We start from the raw sequence: 20,519 nt of genomic DNA, 5'->3' as shown, positions 1-20,519 counted from the left end.
CTCTCAGTTTTGCCCGCCTCACCCCGCTGATGTGAGGAAGGCTGACAGGCCGGCCCAGTGCAGGGCCACAGTCAGGCCACAGGGGCATTCTGGGAAGAGACCGGCTTCTTCCTGAGTGCTTCAAGTCTTCCAACAAGCTCGGTATATGAGCAGAACAGGCAAAACCCTGAACATCTAGGTCATAAATTCACTGACATATCTAATTCACTCACAACAACAACCTAAATACATACTGCAGCCCATAAGGAATAAACGTAAAAAATAAACATATATGTGCAAATGGCCAGTTAGTTACTGTTGCTATGGCTGCAACCGTTGTTTTTGCTGTCTGAAACGACAACTGTCCCTGGCAGATTTTATCAGTGGTTGCTATATAGCTAATTAAGTTAGCGTGACCTCCATAAATTGGTTGAAAACACTGTCTGGCTAACTTTTTAGTCTTGTAATAGGGTTACCTATGCACTTTATGAAAACTGAGGCTAAAACTGTATGTCTCATGCAAAAAATTAGCATCCCGACCTGCATCTACTTAAAAGACATGGATATAAAGACACATTATTGTTCTTGTACTGCAGTGTAGAGCTAGGTCCTGAAGAGGCAACATCAGCCATTAACATAACACTGTTTGGCTTAGCTTACATGCTTATTCATATTTTCAAACTGTATGTTTTTACATTTAACATTACAAGAGAAAAGGCTTTTAAGATGAGGACTAACTAGGACGATGTGTTTTGCTAACGTAACGCTACCTTCAGTAACATTGGCTGGGGTCAATGGAGTGTAAACTTTCCCAAATCCAATAAAGACCAGGAAAGAGCGGCTAATATTAGCCTATAACTCTGATAGCATCCACAACCAGCTTCCCCACAATGGGGAAATAACTTCCCAGGCTTTGGAAGAACACACTACATTACTCCTATAGGTAGTAAAACTACTACTACTAGCGGACACACTGTTTAATTCCTTTGCTTTTCCTTTTCCGTTCTCCTATTTTTGGTTTTGGAAAGACTTAAAAGGAGACACAAACCTCCAAACTCTTTAGATACAGAGTTTTGGTTTTACTACAATCCCATAGACACCCCTTCAACATATGAATAATCCAAAGTTTGACAGGCCTCCTGTGTGCAGTTACAGTTGTTAAGCTATGATTGGAAAATTGTAGGCCTTTTGAATTAAATGCTGCATGACAAGCCTAATAAATATATTCTCTAAAAGTTCAGAAATACTTTTTATATACATTTTCATAAACTTTTTATGCATTTCCTGCATCTTTCAGTACATGTTGCCTCCATGACTTTGATCACTGACCCTCAAAAGGCAACTATCCAACAATATCCAACTGATTAAGTCCTCTTGCTCTACAGCCAAAAAGCCTGTGGTAACCTTGGCATAGGGGATCTCTCCGCGAACCCCCCGTGGCCAGCGTACCCTTGTCCTTCATGAAAAAACATGACAGCAAACACGTAAGACGAGGGGCAGCAGCAGCTTGTGCATCTTCATGGTAGCAGCTCTGAATTATTCACTGAGCGGGCTTCAGAGATGCTTCTTAAAAAATGCTCTGCAGAATTTTGGCTCCCTCTGTAGCGCCCTGACATGTTATGTAACTTTGTTTACAAGTGCAAAGCCTTATAGTCTGTGGAGCTGCACTGCAACAAAACACAGGTTACTCTTGAGATGAAATTTAGGTCAACAGGTGGGGGAAAACAAAATTAGTGATTAACAGCACACTGGATGTCCATGAGGATTTTTTTTTTGTGGATGCCTGTCATAAAAAAAAGTACATAAATATATTTAGTTTCAATATATACTGCGTTTTCTTCATTGTATCCTTTATAGCAGTTGCTCCTCTGTGTGCTCTGGCATTCATTTATTCAAGGGGCTCTTTAAAGGCAAACGCAACAGCAGCCAACATCCGTCGAGTTAAATCATATTCAGGCTAAATAGAATTGAGAGGCTGGTTGATTCTTTTGACTAGAACTCTGCCTCAGACTGACTGACCTGAGTCAGACACACTCCATTAGCTAATTATATCCCTTTAAATGACAAATGCAGAAGTCAGAGGGCAGCCGCCGCATGAATACTAACAGGATTTTACCATGAGGTTACAGGCAGATTCTTTAACAACCTATAGCAAGAAGGGAGGGAAGACGGGAGAAAAAAAAAAACGAGAGGGAGGAGAAAAGACTGAAGGATCCCTGCTGCACCAATCAAATCAAGATCTAGCTGTGCTATTTGAATGTGATTAGCCTGGAAGAATTCAGAATAAATGAAAATAATGAACAATGGTGGGAAGTGAAGAGTGAGCTGAACAAAACTCCTCTAATGTCGTCGTCTCACATCAGGGGAAATGTTAACTCTTTTTTTCCATTCCTCTGGGGTTGAATGATAAATCACGTTCACTGTAAAAAAAAAAAAAAAAATTCTGTGCAGCAGCTGCACCATTTCAACCATTACTCCAGCTGGCTGAGGTCACCGGTTGAAATACCATCCCACCTGGGATACAGGTGTTAACAGTAACACCTCATGCACTATGCAAGCCAAAGTCATACATCTTTGTGTCTCACAAACGTCAGAAGGTAATGTCTTGAGATTCACAAAACTTTCACTAGACATTTATTTCACAAATGTAATGATTTCTTAAGGTTTCATCAGGCGTCAATATACACGGACAATGAAATCTTTAGGTGTTTTCAGTCGATCGTAATGAAACCTAAGGGAAACAAACAGTGTGGATTCATTACAGCAAGTAGAAGTATGATTTATCATCCTCCTACAGCTACTGTATATGTCAATGTATAGAGAGCAGATTTTCTCTTCTTCTTCTGCTGCGTACTGATCAGCTTGATGCAAATGCGATTCACAGTATACGTACTGTATTTACATATGGTAAAAGTAGTGAGGCAATGGAAATGTTAATTGGCGATTGCCTGAAGTGACTAATTTAGCTAAGTGTTGTGTATCATTTTACTCTTAGTCATTAATCTTAGTCAAAAAAAGTAGGTGGGTGTTCTGAACTCAAACGATTTAGTCATTTACTATAAGTTTCATTCATTCATGAATTGTTTTGCTGTAAGAATTCAACCTGTCAGCATTTGTCGCACATCCTGATAATCCGTCTACTTTTAAATGACATCTAGCCTGCAGCTGAGCTATCTGGCATCTGGTATGTCACTGAAAGCAGACGGTGAAGTCAGCCAACCTGTGATTGTAAAATAATAAGCCAGAGTTCTTGAATGAGTATAATCTGTTGCTTTACCCTGCTTTTACTTTTTGCATTAATTTCTTGTTTTTTCTGAGACTTCCCTGCTCTGATTGCTCTTTCATACACACTATATAGACACTGTTTTATAACCACAACCGCAGCAGCTGTTGGCAACACCTTAAATATCCAACTGACAGGAACTGAAACACCATTTTCAGGCAAGCCAAGCTGTCTTTCTATTTTGCCACAAGCTCAAAAGTTTCTCTTTCTGTTAACGCCTTAAAAAACTGAAATTTTGACCACTAAAGACAGACGAACACGACAACAAATATTTTATATGACCGGTCAGTCCAAGGTTGTGAATCTACAGCTTTCTCTGTTCATCTGTGTGAAGAGCCACCATTGGCAGAGTGGTAATTATACTGTGATAGAGAGCCTCTTGCTATGATAAATAGCCCAGCTGCATTCATCATGCTAATTTCACCCTGTTGCAGGGCACGATGCCCGACAGATGAAGCCAATACCCAAAATTTACTTTCTGACCCATCTGCCAGTTGCAGGTAAACTGTGAAATTTACCATCCAAACATATCGGCCATTAAACTGCATCATACATACCTCTCACAGAAACAGCAAAGTCCTCAAAAATGTTGTTTGTTTTGCTGAAAAACCTTTATGTTGTGGAGTGAAAATAACGCTGCAGCTATTTCAGACTTTGATGTAATAGTTGCCTTACATCCGCATCATAATGACAGTGACGGTCATATTGTTTTTCCTACATGATTTCAGCTGGTCTGAACATAGAAAACAGTGATTTCAGCCTGGCAGTCATTCTGAGAATAAATTACCACCCGATTAGCTGGTGACCCCATTTTATTTCTTCGCCAAAGCCAATTTTTTGTTCGTATTTTGGCACTTAGTGGGCAAGAATTTCGGATGGTGGCCAGAGCACAGTGAGGCTGTCAGGATCAAAGCTTCAAATCCCTCCTGGAGGACACATTAAAGCAAATACAGGAAATACTCTGTAACAGCAACATCCATAACCGCTAAAGGGAATCCTAACTGGCGAGGTTTTTTTTGGAAATGCAACTGACAGAGCTGGAAAACGAATGTTTGAAACAGATGCTCCAACATCATAATGAACATCCTGTACTGTATGTGCTCCAATTTGTTTGATATCAGGGAATAGATTGGTGGGTAAAGCTTTATTTGGCATGTCCTTATAATACGTTGTATGATGACTGAGATGCTCGTATTAAAAAAAACTACATTATATTGATTAAATTTGGGTTTAATGATATTGAATGATGGACTTTGGAGGCTTAAGGTACCATGTTTGTTTGGTTTTCAAGCATTTCTGTATTATTAAGTGCCAAGTAAGATACATCCCAGTTTCCCAGTGTAATTACAACTTGGCGGTTGACACGAACGCTATTTACAGATCGGTACATACATAAGTCCACTTTGGGTGGACTTATGTATGAAATGGTCCTTGGCCTCAGACGTAACTCTGGGTTAGATTACTACTGTAGTGAGCTAGTTAGCTGGATATGTGTTTACAGCTCATGTTCGACAAGCAGACAAACACAGTTTAATCAATTCCTTACACTTTTACTCTTGTATTGTTGATTTTGGAAAGACTAAAAGTAAAACACCACGCTCCAAACACTTTACGGTGTCTCTCTCTTACTCCAGTTCCATGCACACTTAAATGTAAAGAAATCCAATGCTTGAAAGGCCTGCGGCGGTGCCTAGTTACGGTTTCTAAGCTATGACAATAGCTGATCAGGACAGGGGTCAATTAATTCTAATTAAATGGAAGTGCACCAATTGATCACCCTGTCTATTTTCCATATAATTAGCATCAAATTAAACCATCCATCTCAGAAACGTTCCTATGCATTTAAAATTACATATCAGTTCCTTTTAAGCAGATGACAGATAAGTATAGGACTTAAATGAAGAGGCAGCGTTCGTTTTTTATGCTCCACATATCTGGAACAAACTGTGCAAAAACTGCAGGTCTGCTGTAACTCTCAGTTCTTTTCAGTCTAGGCTGAAGACCTTTCTATGTGCCACTGCCTTTTATTAAACCAAATTTGTAGATTTTCATTAACATCTGATACTGCACTGTTACTTTTATTCTCCTGTTTTATTCTATTTTAGCTTATTTTTATTTCCAATTGAACACCTTTTAATTGTACTTAAATGTCTTTTTTATGTGTCCTTGTGTTGGTTTTATATTCTGTCTTGATGCCTTTTATGTTTCGGGTAAAGCACTTTGAATTGCCTTGTTGTTGAAATGTGCTATACAAATAAACTTGCCTTGCCTTAAAATAAAGTGTTACTAAACAATGGCACCAATAAATGTGCAGTAAATACCATTTTCTTAGAATTGAGGTAAAAACACTGACCAATGCACCTTGCACAGCAGTGGTAGAGTCTTTTTTTGGCCTTTTTTTTAACCTGTAGACGTTTTCTACAGAACACCAAAGAGCATCAGTATCCCCAGTAACATTAATGCAGAAAGAGAGAAGTTTGTATCACCGCTGACCTGCAGAGAACCCCAAGCACTTTTGATAAGTCTGAATTAAAATGCACAGCCAGCTGTTCCCAACTAACTCCAACTTCCGTCATTTTCTCGAAATGTGCCCTCCTGATTGCAGGGCAGTTTAAAATCTCTGTGATTTGGAGAGCACAGGTGGTCTGGGTTTTTTGATAAGAACAGGTCGTGTACTGCCAGAGGTTCAGAGTCACATTGGTTATATTCAGCAAACCTATGCACCGTGTTGTTCATCTGATGCACTACTCAGATAGATACCTTTTAAAATATAATACAGCAACACAAACAAGGTTATAAAATATAAAAGACAAACAGTGACAGATATGATGCACATTTAGATGCAGGTAATAATGAAGTGGGAATATAAAAGGAGAGATAGTTGAAAGGATGTGCCTGGTTTTTTTTTGTTGTTTTTTTTTAACAATTTATGGTAGCAACTAAAGCATGTAGCGCTTCATTGAAGCATGAATTTGTGATAACGAGCCTCTTGAGAGTGTAACCGTTAAAAGAATTAAGAACAACTCTAAAAAAACTGGCAATGAGATATCACACTTTCTAAACTGTTAAAATAACATAACATAATAAAAAAAATATATAATCAGCTGCAGCCTTGTAATGAGATGTCACACACTGAATTGTTGTGAGGAGACACCAAGAGAAAAGGATTTTCTCTCTGCTTCCTCTAATCTTTTACACAACATACTAACAAATAGCATGTTTGCTTTTGATGCTGCCAACTTCAGAGCAATGAAATAGAGCCAGCACATCTACTGGCTGTAATACAGTTTGGAAAATGTACAGATTCCAATTTCACAAGTTGTTCGGATGAGGTAAATTATTTTCATGCTTGGCAAGCGGTCTGAACCATTAGGCTGCGAGTAAAGTGAGAGAACACACTTAGTCCAATGTTAATGCAACACAAAAGAGGCTTACCTGTAGTGGACAGAAGGGGAGATCAGGTTCAACAGCATGGAAGGAAGGAGAGAGATAATTATGTTAGCAAGGATTACACCCTTAAATCCAACTGAGAATACAGACACACATGGTGGGATCATTGCTATTCATATCACTAAGAATCATTGAGATGCTAGCTAAGGCACTACCTTATATTATAAGGGTGTATCACTAAAAACATTCAGCTACATTTGCTCAGTGATTGTTCCAAGACGATGGCACATAAATGGCCTGGAGGTAATTATCTATTCAATGATATCATGAGCATTAGGGTCTGATGGATGCCTCGGTTTTCTATTTAAGGCCCCCTGAGGAAACTATTACTGTTCACAATCTGGACAAAGAAATGCCTGAACCATGTCAATGAATTATTCCACTTATCTAATTTCACTGGTAATCATTTTTAAAAAAGCCGGCATGCATGGAGGTGAATTCCAAGAGTTTCCAATGACACTCCTAACAATCCATTTTTAAGACTGTTCATTGGATTCTCCTTTAGGTTGGCGCGGCGACAGAGAAAATGGATGCAGGGTTGTAGCCAGGATTTTAGAAATACGGAGGTTTTGGGTCCAAGTTCCCGAAGGTCATGACTTCAACCATTTGGAACTATATTCATAATTAATTCAGTTAACTGCTCAATAGAGATGTGTGTGAATGTGAGTGCTTAAAACCTTTGTATGTACAAGGCCGACTGCCTCGAGGGCCCCTCAGAAGCCCCGAAGGGCCCAGGTTCATTGTGCAGAAATTAGTTTGTAGTTATTTTATTAAATGGTTATGAAAAGGAGAGAGCCTTGGGGCAACTCTTGCATTATTACAGAATGTTTTCAATTACGTTTTTTAAGTAAGTGAAAAATAAGTTGGGTTTTTTTTATGCCTTCATTGCAGATTTGACATGAGGAAATGAGGGGGGAAGGACGGGGAAATACATGCAACAAAGGTCCCTGGCCGGTCTCGAACTGGGGACATTGCAGTTCATGGTCGGCGCCCTTTGTCATGTGGACCACAGGGGGTCTCACAGGGGCCCACAGCTCAGTTTTTGCCTTGGGGCTTCTCTCCACACCATCAGATTACAATTCTAGTGGGAAAATGGTCATTTATGTAATTATTATAAAGATGATTAACTTTTTGTTGGCCTACAGTTATCAATACACAAAGTGAAATGCGCCAAAAGTTGGGTAAGCATTCCTATGGAAGCCCAGTATAAATGTTTAATGATGTTGACGTATCATTAGGTCCTGCAGTGGGTATCAGACTGTGCCGTCATACATCTACTGAACCCTGACATTTGATACAATTCTCTAACCCTGACCTAACATACCTTTAAGCTGTCTTTAAATCCTACCCTCAACCAATCAAAGAGCAGATACTTATATATCTACACTGTATCTTCTTGGCTAACCTACAATGGTTGTCCCTACTGGCTCGATTGGCAGTTTCATCTGAATGCCATGCCAGTGCCTGCTTATCTATCTCCACTAGTCTTACGTAAAGCCACTACTTATATCAGAAACAAAATACTGATCAGAGTCTTCAAAATACTGGAATCCACTTATAAAATATTCACCAAATGGTAGTTATGGGATGTAAACTCCCCTCACATTGCTAAAAACCCAAATTCCCCAGAAAAAATACAGACGACATGACCACAATGGTCTCAGTTGTTTCGTCAGCCCTGAAGGATGCATAGAAAGAAACGATTAACCTGACAATTAATTTAGGTTTATATACTTCTAAGAAGTGTCTTTAACTATGTAGTGCGCTGGCCTGTGGCTAAAATGGCTTACAAGCAGCCTTTAGATGTCCGAGGCTGGAAGGAGGGTTGTATCCAAGAAGCAGCAGAGAGAGCAATCATCCCTGCATCAACTATTCGCCTTATGTAAGTTACCACCCACTGAAATAAAAGAAAGACTGCCTGCCAATCAAATGGTCAGATGATGTGGGGGAGTAGAGGAGAAATGAATGTGCTACAGAAAAAGACACTCCGCTGAGGTTCATTAACACTACTGACACCTTTGGAGTAAAATAATTATTCTGAAGGATAAAAGAAAAGGATAAAATAAAGCCACATAAAAAAGGACTTGGACTTTGACGTTACTACATCACAACACGGCTACACAGGCGGTATGCCAATTTGCAGTGTTGGCTTTGAAATAAGTCTGACATTCAGCACTCTAGTGCTTTCATAGCAACATGAGGGGAAAAGAGTTTCAAAGGGGCCAAATTGTCACACATTTACATCATGTGGATAAGACCTGTGCCTCAAAAACGACTAAAATATGTTGCAACAGAACCTGAAGAGCACCAGAGTTTATAAATCAAAGCTGATAAACACAGATTAACTCAAAATTGTGGAGACAAAATTGACCTTGATTCCAATTTCTACAACAATTTCAATAACTGCATTTGACAAAGAGGTTGTTTTCAAATTTTACTGCTTTTGCAACCCTGCCTCTTAAAAAATATGTTTATATAATACTAAGTAGTTTTGCTAAATATGTTTTGGAGACAATATCATTGCTGCCCATGCTATTTGTCACCCTCTAATATTGGTTCTTTAGTTGCCAGGAGAAATACAAAACCAAAAAACAAATTGCAGCAAATATGCCAATAAATAGTGAATTTTATGCAGATACGTTCATTATGAACACTCATGCATGATTCAAATTTTCTAACAATACGTCTGGCCACACAATTATATTTCATAATTATATAATTATATAATTATATATAGTTCCTGGTTCACATAATGTTGACGTCTGATTAATGAGAGTGATAACGAGATAAGTTAACCTGCCTAAAAAAAATGGAGCTCAAAAACAGACATTCATTGGAGTTCTGCACTATTGCATGATAAACTGTTTTTGTGGTGGTATATTTTGTTTTTGTTTTGGAAAAACACAAACAACAGTGTGAACATTCAGTCCCAACGATGAAATTTGAGAAACATATCAGACTTGCCTACAAACTGAACCCTGGACAGGACACATAATCTAGATTGTCGAACAGTGTTAAAGCCTGGTCATACCAACTGTCTTGACAATGCTGACCTTTGAGTGAGCCGAGAGTCTGAGTTTGTTAGCTGTGTTGCATCACATTCGTTTGATTATAACCGTCCTCTGCTGCCCCAATGGTTTATAGACCGTCATGAGACAAACTATGTCAACCTATTGTCTTGTTAGCGACTGCATTAGCTAGCTAACTGCCAATTGGCGAGCCAGCTAGCTTGGAGGGATAAAGTGACTTAATAGTGCTAAAATGTTCCCAGCTGGCCAATTAGTACTGTGAGTACATCACCAAGCTTCTTGCATCACCCATCATGCAAGGTCTGATGGATAAATATCGCTATATGCCACTTCTTGGTGTGACCAATGCTTAAACAATGTAATCTTGCTGTTTTAGTGATCAGATACGTTTCTTCTATGATCAGATTTTTGGTGAAACACAACAGATGCCGCCAACTTACAATGTCTGCAGCCAAGTGGTGGATTTGTACTTGTACAGCATCTACAAGGAGTCATAAATTGGGATGATTGCACAGCATGGACATATAGTCAAAGCGTAAGAGGACATTTAGTACCCTAGGTTACACCTTAAGACCCTGATGGTTCCCAAATCCCTAAAAGATAATGATTTTGTGCCTCCTTTTATATATTATAAAATGAAGAGTGATTTAACTGACGTCTATCAGCTTCTACAAGCAGTTTAGGACTATAGTAAATACTATATATATATGAGCTTCTACATTAACCTCAAAGCTCTTCATCTAGATGCATGTCAAGCGCTGCAGTATTGTCAAATATTTGATCGCCAGATGAACTGCTACCTCAAAAGAAAGTCCCACAGAGATGTTTATCCGTTCACCCCTTGCAATATTCATCAGCCTTGAATTTTAATAAGTAATCTGACTGAAAAGGGTAAGGAGAGCACACTGCACTGGAATTGGAGTTAAAAAAAAACAAAAACTAACAGATGCATCAGATTGTCCGTGTCAGAACCAGTAGAATTTCAGAACAGAATTTCCTGGTGCATCGATGCCGATGTGAACAGACGTTAACCTGGATGTCAGACTGTCAGACTGAAGCACGTAGAAAATCCCTCCCGCTATGTTCCAGAGTCCAATTATCTCCCCGAAAAAAAAATGACATTTACTTGACTCCCTGCGGATGCAGAAAGTACCCAAGGATACAGGCCCGAGAGGAGACTTGAATACTAAGTAAAAAATGGAAACACTGAGGAAGCATCTTAATAAATCAGCCGAAGGTCAAAGATTTGCTTGTGGGAAGTGTCGGTTTAGGAGGTCAGGTGCACCAGGACATGGCCAGGGATAGAGCTTAAGCTTGTAAAATCCTGTCGACTCATGTAGAGCTAGGAGTTAAAAGGTTACGCTTGTCCAGAAAGCTCTATCCGTCTCAATTGAATCAATGAGGTGTAAAATATTCAGTTCTTTCTCCTGTATAATAGAAACTGAGCTAAGGACAAGGAGAACGAGGGAGGACAGAAAGACAGAAATTCTAGCCGGTTTGATGTTTTTCGACCATTTTGCAATAGATAATACCTTTAATTAGCCAGGACAGAATGGTTATGAACAGGTCTTGGGCCAGTGATACTTGAGTTATTCCAAAAGTAAGACTCACGTGTGGAAAGTTGCTGAATTAGATCAGATAGATTTTAACATTGAGTTATTCTGTGCTGAGTTAGGGAAACTGGAGTGACATTTTAAACAGAAAAGAGAAAAAAAAAGTCAGAAAAGTAATAAAATAGAAAGATATGAAATATAATTAAAGTCTCCAATCCAGTCAAACAATATTCTGCAGACACTTGTCGTCCTTGCAGTTTTGGCCTTTACTATTAGTGGTTGTTCTTAATGAACAACAGCATTAATCAGATGTTAAATTTGCCGCTTTAGAGGTTTTAACGGGCCTTTGAGAAAGCAGTTTATAGTCTACAATTAGACTCAGTTGGTGTTTGTGAAAAACTCTCGCAATGTTAAAAGTCAAGGAAAATGTAAAAGTAGCTCTGGTATTGCCTTAATATTGAAGCTGACTTCTGTGCCATATCAAGTTTGTCAACAACAAGTCCCGTTGGCCCTTTTGGCTTGAGGGCAAAAGTGTTCCTGGAGCATTTTAGACTTTTTATACTTATATTTTTATCAGCTGAAACAACAAGTATACTTAAACTGCTATTCGACACAGCGATCGCACAGCAAGATACACTTCTGCTTCAACGAGTGTCAGTCTCCATCAACTCCAAAAGAGAAATCTTTCATTTATTTACATACTGAGGATATTTTTTTCACTTTTGCATGTCTTGAGAAGTGAAATCCTCATTAGCAGCCACTCAAATTACACACAACTTCTATTTTCTATGTTGTGAACTTGTCAACCTAACTTAAAAGATCTATCAAAGTCTCTAGTTTCACTATAAACTCTTTGGTTTCACTATGGCCGAATGTCATGTCAACCTTGTCTCCTAGAAATTACATTTTATTATATAGGCTACTACTAATTTGCAACAGCACAATGCTGCCCGAATTACAATTTTATCAACTTAATAAGGAAATGTTGTTAATGAACGTATCTGGCAAGACGCAAAGAACATATTTCATTTGTTTTCCACCAAAATATCCGATCTTGAAATACAATAACCATACACAGCAACTAAAGCATGATTAAACTTCTGCAGTACACAGTGTGGTTATGTTCAGGCACTGCTCAGCATTTGGTTAAGATTAGGGAAAGATCGTCCTTGGTCTCCAGTGTCTAAAGTCCTGCTCTTTGTATGAGGCACCTCATTTACTCAGTAAAAACATACCTGTCAACATAATCCAGGCTGCAATTATGTTTTCACCAAAGGTAATTTCTAGGAGACAGGGTTATATAAACTATACGGATCAATAAATAAAATACTCTTCTTCTTCTTCTTGTATGTTTCTTAGCCCACCTGAAAACAGTTATTGCCCATTGAACTGATCAATAAATTGTTAAAAGAAAAACTCAAAGTTCATCTTTGGAAACAACAGTTAAGAAAACATTTAGTAGCTGTCCAGGAACTTTCAATCATCTCTTATCAGCAGATGGAGTTTGCTCAGTGTCAGAGAAGTGTAGGTAGTTCACATCTTCAGCTATTAAACTGAGCTTGTTGTGAGTCTTTTTTTGTCAAAAGATCAATAAAAAGTTTTGAGTTTTATTTCTAATATGTCGGCTTGGTGAAGACAGTTTGGCCAGCCGCTGACGTAGCATTTACGCATGACTGATTTCTCCGGTCCAGAGTATGAATCTGTCCTGGGAGCCTTATTTCTCTCAGTGTTTCCCTCCTCTCTCTCCACTGTGAATGTCTAATATAGGCACAAAAAAAAAAAGTAATGACAACATGACTGTAATTTGTGATAAACTGCAACTGACCAAACCGAATGCAAAAGCTGAATTTGTCATCCTCTTGATTAAAACCCAGGGCTCCTTCAAGTCTGCTGCCCTTCCGAGTGAGATAAGCGCCAGTATGACTGCCAGAGAAACCTCTACTGTACTGTAGGTACTGTTCCTCTGTATCCCCTGTGGCTTTCTGTGTGCAGTTTTTTTTATGACCAAAAGAATGACAGCCTGACCTTACCAAACCCTAGCAGCTGACAAAGTGATTTATACTTACTGCTGATGAGTGAATTTGGCAGATCCCCCCCCCCCCAAACTGTATAAATACCTTCAGACAACCTCCACTCTTCAGCTGAGTACGAGCTGGAATGGTAACGCCAACAGCTTTCTCTTTGAATCAAGGCATCGATATGACGAGGATGTATCCACGGAGAGTACGGCGTTCGCAATACATTAGATTTCTGCTGATCAGCAGCACTGGAGGAGAGATGTGATGTTTACTCTGCATCTCTCTCTCTCTCTCTCTCTCTTTCACTGTGTTTTTGGCTGGACTGGTCACGGACCAGCCCTATAACCGCAGTTGTCAGTGAGTGAGTGAGTGACAAAGTTACACCATTGGTTGGCCGGCCGAGTGCTGTGCCCATAAGTCTTACATTTTTGGTTTTGTCATCTGAGGTATATTGTGTTTTTTTCTGTGAATTGTAAAGTGTCAGGTCAGATAAGGTCACCATATTCCATATTACTTCTTTTACTTTTCAATCTAAACGGATGAGATATTAGCAAGCTAACGTTAGCTTTGTCAGTTCATTTAGCAACAGTTACACCTTGAAGTTCAATATGTCTACGAGTTGTGGACAGTTATTTGAACAATGTTTATAGGCCAAAAGAAGTAAAATAATCAGAAGAAAAAAAGGTAATGATAAGAGCAAAGACAGGAAAAAAATACTCAGTTTTGTGTTGCAGAAATACATCTCTTCAGTTCTGTATCCCTCAGATGTTTTTTGGAGGTTTTTTTAATTGAATCAACCCTTTAAATATAGAAACAAATGTGGTTTAAAAGAATAGATTGTACCATTGTTTGTTGTCACTGAACGATATCAACAACAAAGACAGCCCTGTCTGAGCCACCACCTTCCTCCTGCTTACCTACTGTGATGGAATATAAAGCCCCGTGGTGGAAATATCCCCACTACAACTACTGGAAGCACGACAAGCACATCCAGCCTGAAGCCATACTACTGTGTCTGTAGCTACTGTAATTGAGCTTGTTAGCAGGAGTTCACCAGAGATAAAGGGCTGCTGCCTCAGTATGAAGCCGGCTGTGACATCATGGATACAGGATCCTGAACAGCCCCGTCTTTTGAACTCTGGTCTCACGCTCCACTGAGTTCTGGCTGAGAGTGAAGCAGTCGAAGTGAAAGTTAGAGAGCAGAGACTGCAGAGAGAAACCCAAACAAGTAGAAAATTTAAAGCTTTGATGGAAGAAACTCCAGAATTATTTTGCCATACAGAAAATCTTGTGCAGTTATCGGTTGTAAAATACGGTACAAATTAGGCACTAAGTTCACAAGTAACTCAAAAATACATTGGGAACCTGTTCCTAAATACCTTGTTAGTGAAAACAAGAAGGCCACAACATACAGTATACTTTATGTGTACTGGTTAGCTGCATCTAGCCTGGCTAAGATAATGAAATGTGTTGATTTTTTTTGTAATTTCAGTTCCAGCTTATGTCAATAATGAAATAATGGCACATTTCCAGCAAAAACAAAAGAAATATTGGTCCTTTTTGCTCCACTTAACATCAAGGGACACAAAATCGAGGGCAACATTAAGTATCGATTTATTGCCTTTGCCATTAGGGAAAGTAGGGTGATATGGTTGAAGTGGTTAGTAGTAGTTGTATTTATATGTATTTATATGCCAGATACAACAGGTTTAAATCAGATCAGATCAACCTTGGAAAACAGCAGCTGAGAAAATAATCTCATCTCACTGAAAAAAGTCCATTTTGTAGCTGCTCTGGAACTTTTGATCATATCTTCATCAGCAGCAGATGGAGCAGTTGAAGTGCTCAGGAAAAAAAAAAAAAAAATCAATTTAAACCTCTACACAAGGAGAAAACTCCTGATAATACAGATCCTGTGGTGAGATTGTTTTCAACTTGATATTTATTGAATTGTGTTACATCAGACAAAAACTGCTCACGTATGTAAGATAAAATCCTCATTCAATCAAAATGAGCTATTAAATAGAATTTTATAAAACATTATTACTGCAATACATATCTAATGCTTATTTTCATTATCAATCGATCTGCTGATTATTTTCTCGATTAACTATTTGTATGAACTATTAGAAAATAATTAAAACAATTTATTAGAGGCTTGTTCTGTCTGACTAACAGTCCAAAACTTCAAGATATTCAAATCACTGTTATATATGACAAAGAAAAACAGCAAATTGTCACATAGAAGATGCTGCTGCTTGAAAAATTACTGATTATTCGATTAGTTACAATTAATTTTCTGTCGATCTACTAATCAGTTAAACGTTGCAGCTCTACACAGAATACCAGAGGTCATCCCTTCTCCTGCACCTGAATTGAACCGTTTCTTCTTTACAAAACCTCCTCCAGGTCCAGCGTCTACCTCGGTGTATCTGATCTCAGACTCTGCTCGTGATCTGTCATCACGGTCTTTGTGTTCAGCACAGAAAGCCCATCAGCTCTTTGTTGTTGCAGTGGACACGTGCGATCGCTGCCAGTTGCCCCCAAAGGAAGTAATGTCACGCTCGCTCACATGGGGCATTGATCACAAACAGCATGTGCACCAACACTTTTTTGGTCAATGATACAGTCCACATAAAGTCCGTGGGGAGAGGCTGATGACCATCCAGACATACCATTATCTGTTTATCGACTCACCATTAGAATATAGCATCAGCATTGCTCTGCATATACCAAAATGTAACCTAGTTTAGCTTGTGCTTATATACATGCTTCTTTATGTCTGAATTTAGATGTTCCCCGAATTCCCAGAATTATGTTGGCTCTTCATGCATTATAACCAATTCCATCTGCTTTTGCTCTGAAGTGATTCAGCTGAGCTCTCTGGTTACACCACCCAACAATCACTGCAAACTAGATCAGGAAAAAAAGATATTGACCTTCCACAGTAATGCACAGATCATTCACAGGTGGTGAAATTCAATTAGCACTGCGGCGTGAGACGACGACGACTAAAAGGGGAGGAAAAATGCAGAACTCACTGTGCATTGATATACAGTAGAGGCAGCGAACGTGTGCGGGTGAAAACCGGCAAAAATCATGAGAGACAAGAGAAGATTAAGGGCAGGAAAACAGCAACAAACAAAAAGCTGACAGTACAATACAGCTGTTCAAAATCCAGATTAGAAACCTGCTTACCACCACCTCCAAAAACCCTCTTACAAGATGAAACATGCCAGTGGCTCTGCAACGCTGTTTTTCAGCCAAGCGGCAACTACCAAAGCTTGACGCTGAAGCCAAGGTGGAAGTACCTTGAAGTGCAAAAGCCACCGACAACCGCTAGATGCTGGCTCCAAAAAATACCAGGCTCCAACTGACTCCCATTCAAACATCCTGAAATACTAAGTCCAACATTTTTTTTCAGCGAGTCATTATGGTCTCAACCGCTCAATTCAGGCCCTCTAATAAGCGTGCTGGTGGTCATTTTGGAAATTATCTCTCTGTTAATAAGATTTGAAGACTTACAGTAGCTTTGATGTCTGCCATGTGGGCATTGATTGACAGCTGTGATTGACAGTTGGCTCACCTGCTGCTCTCCTCACGCTGTCTCAGATTGTCTGAGCTTCTGTTTAAAGAATAAACAGTGATTTTTCTCCAGACACTCAGTTCTACTGTGTTTGTGGTTAAAGAATTACACTAACAAGACCATCACAGGATGCTGTCACACAATATTTCAGCAAGTTATATGCTACTTGATAAGTGTGCACAGCTCGTTGTTCCCAGTAAGCTAGCGTTCGCTTCGGTCCAAGGTAGTGAGGCATGTTTCCAGAGCGTGAAAGCACCCTGCACTCCTTATTTGGAAGATCCTGGCTCCAAAAAGAAAAGATGGCGCCGACCAAAAGCTGCAACTTTTGGCTTCAAATGGGCTCCGATGCAAACAGGTATCTTTATATACAGCTTTGCTTTGAACTCAATGGTAACATCAGCATGCTAACACATTTACAGTGACAATGCTGATGTGCAGGTATGCTGTTTACAGTGTAAATAGATTCTGTACCAAACTCTGCGCCAATCTATATGGTGACATTTCACGTTATAATCAAAACTTTGGCCTGCTGATGGCACCAGAGGCCAAGTCGGGGGATTACCCTGGTCAGTATGATTCATCCTCTATCCATTCAATAGTTTTTGAGATATTTCAGTTTGAATAAAAGTGGTTAACTGACAGAGAGACTGACAACACTAGAGTCATTCTGCCTCATGGCTAAAAAATCCTGAAATACTAACAATAGCCTGTCCTCCACCAGCCAAAGAAGATAAGATCTCTAATGCTCTGTTGCCTAATTTTCAAGATTTATCCTCAATAAACATCCTGTCTTCCTCCATCACAGTCAGGGTTTCATCCCTCTTAACTTCTTCCAAAAAATAAAATGTGCGTTGCCAGCTGACCTCCAAAGAGGCCCTATAAGTCGGAGCAAGGAAGTGTACACAATACATCGCCCCTGACCCCGCTCACCTTCTCACCACCCACCATCTCAACATCCTCTTCCCTCAGGGTGTCTGCATGCTCAGCCAGTCATCCTAATAAGTGAGAACTGGCCGAGGAGCCATCCCCAGTGGGCGTCTTGCACTGTCTACTCTTGCATTATATGGGCTGTGAGATCCTTTGTCCTTGTACTGTTTGTATCAGTAAGTGCTCTCTCACTTCATTACAATGCGGCAGTATGTATCTAAGCTCCAATCTCACCGAGATAAATTCAAAGTGCATGTGGAGGAATTGTAGACGGTGCCAGTGTAATGCTTTAAGAAAGAGTCACAGCTCTTTGAAGGCGCTAAATTGGAGCAGAATCGAATTTCAGTAGGAAAGAAAGAACATATTGAAAAACTAAATCTAAAAAAAAAAGTAAATGTCAATGACATATTTTTATTGTATTCATGACCATGAAGAAAGTTTATGATTGTGGAAAAGCTGGCTAATGACCCATACATAGCTATGGTAATATGACTTGTCTGAACTTGGAATTTAACTAGATAAAGGCACCCCGACGACAGTTATGTCTTTCCACATCAGCACATCAAGAAGTAGCTGACGTTAAAGCGGCAGTACACTTTCAGCAGAATCTGTGTTTATTTCTGTTTATACAGGAGATAGAAAGAGAGTGCTTTAGTGTTAAAATATTGGTTTCAGGCTGAAAAACATGGGCTGAGGTGGTGTTGGGCTGAAATGAACTTCATTCATTGACTGCACCTATTAACCTTTAACCTTTCTAACTCAACCAATCAGTTATTTTTGCCTCTAGAGCAGCTGTGCTTCACTTAATAAATCCTTCACCTCCCTTTGATTCATGAACAAAATATTTAATAATCATAATGTGTTCATAAATAAAAGACTTGATGCTAAGAGTTGTCAAGAATGGCCACAGTGACCTCATAATTACCCATAATTCATCACTTCTGCGACTCATTTGATTGCGGCGGCTGGTCTTGAGCAGTAGGGTGTGTGTGCCCTGTAACAAGTGCGCTGCGGTACCAGCGGTATCCGTTCTGCCACATTAATCGCAAAATCTACAGGGTTGTTTTTATGCCAGTGTGGGGTTGTGTTGAGGGGAAATCAATTTTGAGTTACACTGTGTTTTGGAAATAAGCCCAGCCAAAGTTCCTATGTTCAAGTTTAATTGCATGATGTAATGGTGAGTGATGAGTAGGGCTGTGTGTGTGGGGGGGAAGGGAGGGAGGGGTAAGTGCATGAGCGTGTGTGTGTGTTTGTTGTGTGATGTTGTGCTTCAATCTTCGTGAGGATCATTTTTTTTGACAGACAGTGAGGATGTGCGTGTTTGTGTGTGTATACAGTGAAGGATATTATGAGGTACTGGTGAGCTTAAACACTGAATTTGACCACAGGGATTAAACGTGTCCTACTCTGTCTTGTGACAGTCTCTTCCCTACAGCAGAATAAGGGATGATGACCCGACATAACATACAGTTCAATTTAGTGCAGCAACAAAGCATGAAACAAAGCATTCAGACATATTGTCAAAGGGAACCTATTATGCACATTTCCAGCTCTATATTTTTATTCTGGGACTCCACTAGAGTAGCTTTGCATGATTCATAGTTCCTTATTTATCTTATACTGGCCCTTTATGCAGCCCCTCAGTTCAGCCTGTCTCTTAACAGGCAGTTTATGATGAGCCTTCTCTGTTCTGATTGGCCAGCTTTCTGGAAGCCTGCTGAGGGGCAGCCGTATCAGAGACGTGTTAAGTTACCGCCGATGCAAACCCAACATTTCCTGCTTTACTGCTTCATATTAAAAGCTTTTAAATGACTTAATAACAGGAGACTTGTATTGTGATGAATTTACAGTCGACACAACAACATATGGAGATATTTGGGGCTCTTTGTTCAGCAGATCAGTTAGAAATAATGCAGGGAGGAATAGTACAAGCAGAGACAGCCACAGCGATGATGATGATTGATGAACAGCTGCAGACGACCAGCACACCTCAAAAAGGTAAACTATTTATTTTACTTTGCCATGCTGTGTAATGGAAAAACACTCACAGCATGCCAGCTCGACTCCAGTCATGGCTCAGCATGACTACCCCCAAAACAATGGAAAAATGCCATAACGTTAGCGGACTGGAGCAATGAATTCACGCGCTGTGCATGCAGCAGACGACCATGTAAAGAAATCCATCACAATCTGACGTTGGCTCGGGCTAAAAGTACAAACTGTTGGAAAGCGTTCAAAGCAGGCTAGAGTCTGCTTTTTGCTCACAGGGATTACTTCTACATATGTTTACCTCATTATTTGACACTTAGGCCACATTTAATATGAACATCCAACATTGTAACATTATATATATATGGCTACTGCTTTAAAATCCACAAAAGTGTGTTTAGAACAAAATAACAGTTTTTAGTGTAATTATTTCTCTCAGTAGTATTTTCAGGTTCTCTCCTATCTGTAATTGCTGCAGGGAAAGTTTTTTATCTGCAAAGTTCCAGTCCAGAAATTTCCTTTGAAAGCAGTAATTCAGCTGAGATGAAAATGACGGCAGCAGAAGACACTCTGCCAGCTCCGCCACCTCGTTGTGGTGCCGAATTTTGGAAGACTCTGGCGGGGGGAATGAGACTTTCTGATGTCATCCATGACCCTGGTCATCTCTAAACCCAGAGCAGAGCTGTAATGGCTTCTTCCACAGGC

The 20,519-nt window shown here is 39.6% G+C and overlaps 1 protein-coding gene across 2 annotated transcripts in view; it reads right to left on the bottom strand.

Moving 5' to 3' along the window:
- Nucleotides 1-20,519, bottom strand: part of LOC121890896 (ankyrin repeat and BTB/POZ domain-containing protein BTBD11-A) — a 196,101-nt gene that overhangs the window by 127,837 nt on the left and 47,745 nt on the right. Inside the window, exon 1 of one of the 2 annotated variants that reach the window (XM_042403523.1) lies at nucleotides 13,412-13,472. The exons of the other annotated variant lie outside the window; for it this stretch is intronic. The gene's annotated coding sequence lies outside the window, so the exon portion shown is untranslated. Of the gene's footprint in view, nucleotides 1-13,411; nucleotides 13,473-20,519 lie in introns of those variants that run through there. 2 annotated transcript variants of the gene reach the window in all.

Source organism: Thunnus maccoyii, chromosome 23 (genome assembly GCF_910596095.1).
Source record: "Thunnus maccoyii chromosome 23, fThuMac1.1, whole genome shotgun sequence".
Lineage (NCBI taxonomy): Eukaryota > Metazoa > Chordata > Actinopteri > Scombriformes > Scombridae > Thunnus > Thunnus maccoyii.
This window is presented reverse-complemented; position numbering and strand designations above follow the sequence as displayed.